This window comes from Neovison vison, chromosome 1 (genome assembly GCF_020171115.1).
Source record: "Neovison vison isolate M4711 chromosome 1, ASM_NN_V1, whole genome shotgun sequence".
NCBI classification, from domain to species: domain Eukaryota; kingdom Metazoa; phylum Chordata; class Mammalia; order Carnivora; family Mustelidae; genus Neogale; species Neogale vison.
In genome coordinates, this window is record NC_058091.1 from 263,368,150 (window position 1) to 263,370,433 (window position 2,284).

Consider the following 2,284-nt stretch of genomic DNA (forward strand, 5'->3'; position numbering starts at 1 on the left):
TGGGTGGCTCAGTGGGTTGGGCCACTGCCTTCGGCTCGGGTCGTGATCTCGGGGTCCTGGGATCGAGTCCCGCATCCGGCTCTCTGCTCAGCAGGGAGCCTGCTTCCCTTCCTCTCTCTCTGCCTGCCTCTCCGTCTACTTGTGATCTCTCTCTGTCAAATAAATAAATAAAATCTTTAAAAAAAAAAAAAAAGTATTCTGAACATCCTCTAAGGGCTTTGACCATGATTTAATGTTTGCATGACACTTCATCATTAAAAATAGAATTCCTCTTGAAATACATAAAAGTGGGGCACATGGGTGGCTCGGTGGGTTAAAGCCTCTGCCTTCAGCTCAGGTCATGATCCCAGGGTCCTGGGATTGATCCCTACATCGGGCTCTCTGCTCAGCAGGGAGCCGGCCTGCCTCTCTGCCTGCTTGTGATCTCTGTCTGTCAAATAAATAAATAAAATCTTAAAAAATATAAAATAAAATAAAAAGATTGGGTGCCTGGGTGGCTCAGTGGGTTAAGTCTCTGTCTTCGCCTCAGGTCGTGATCTCAGGGTCCTGGGATGGAGTCCCACGTTGGGCTCTCTGCTTGGCAGGGAGCCTGCTTCCTCCTCTCTCTCTCTGCCTGCTTCTCTGCCTATTTGTGATCTCGCTCTGTCAAATAAATATATAAAATCTTAAAAAAAAAAAAGAAATACATAAAAGTAAAGTTATTGTGTGAAGGAAAGTGTTAAATTTAAGTCATTTTTATTCCTTTTATTTGTAGGGGGGAAAAAAACAGAGAAAGGGTTATATGAGTAAGTAAAAAGAAGGTGAGAAGATAGAGCAAGACCGAGAATATCTAAGATTCCTACCTCAACATACTTTACAATTTTGCCTAAGGCTGGCCCTCAATTATCATCTCACATATCCTAGAAATAAGACCTAACTCAAAGAACCAGCAGCCTTCATTAAAAATAGATGAACAGGAAAAGAGAGTATGTGAGAAAGGACTAACCCAAGTTCTACTTGCCCAAGGCAAAAACTTGGGAGAAAAACAATATGAGACCTTTTTTTTCTCTGACCTGTTAACATAATTCCAGATGCATGCACTTTAGCTCCAAAAAAATTAGGATCAATATCTTGAATCTTACCATTTTAAGTAGTTATGGTGAATTACTTATACCAGCTACCCCCTTAGTCTCCAATACTTCATGTAGAAAACAACACTAAAGCACAGTGGTTCTCTTTGGACTAAAAGCCCCACCATGTCTTAACTCTACATTCTAGCAAGTAACTTATTCTCTCTATATCTTAATTTTATTCTCTGTAAAATGTGGATAATTAGCCCTTTTACGAAGATGGCGCCGAAAGCTAAGAAGGAAGCCCCCGCCCCTCCCAAAGCCGAAGCCAAAGCAAAGGCTTTGAAAGCCAAGAAAGCGGTGCTGAAAGGCATCCACAGTCACAAAAAAAAGAAGATCCGCACCTACGTTCCGACGACCCAAGACTCTGCGTCTCCGAAGGCAACCCAAATATCCTCGAAAGAGTGCCCCCAGGAGAAACAAGCTTGACCACTATGCCATCATCAAGTTCCCCCTGACTACTGAGTCAGCCATGAAGAAAATAGAAGACAACAACACACTTGTGTTCATTGTGGATGTTAAGGCCAACAAGCACCAGATCAAACAGGCTGTGAAGAAGCTCTATGACATTGATGTAGCCAAGGTCAACACCTTAATCAGGCCTGATGGAGAGAAGGCATACGTTCGGCTGGCCCCTGACTATGATGCTTTGGATGTTGCCAACAAAATTGGGATCATCTAAACTGAGTCCAGCTGGCTAAATCTAAATACAGTTTTTTCATGATAAAAAAAAAAAAAATGTGGATAATTATAGGATTACTATTACTGAATGGTTTGTTAACTGTAGTAAAAGAAGAGGGTTTAACATATGGTAAGCATTCAATAAATATTATTTTCATTATTCCCACCCCGGCAAAGGTTAGTCTCCTTTTTTGTTTTGCTTTGTTTTGTTTTAGGGAAGAGGTGACACAGGGAGAGAGAGAATCTTAACCACGCTCAGTGGCCCATGTGGAGCCCAACATGGGGCTTGATCTCACAACCCTGAGATCATGACCTAAGACAAAAAACAAGAGTTAGACACTTAACCAACTGAGTCACCCAGGTACCCCATGTTAGTTTCTTTTATACACTGCTATGTGCCTTCAAGCCTGTAAAATGTCTGTCATAGGGGACATATCAATAAATTTGTCAGTGAGTGAACTTTAAAATAAAGAAAAAAGAAAAGTGAAAGTTGA

At 41.5% G+C, this 2,284-nt stretch overlaps 1 pseudogene; it reads left to right on the forward strand.

Annotated features, from left to right (window-relative positions):
• Positions 1-1,328: 1,328 nt before the first annotated feature.
• Positions 1,329-1,821, forward strand: LOC122901948 (annotated as a pseudogene).
• Positions 1,822-2,284: the final 463 nt, after the last annotated feature.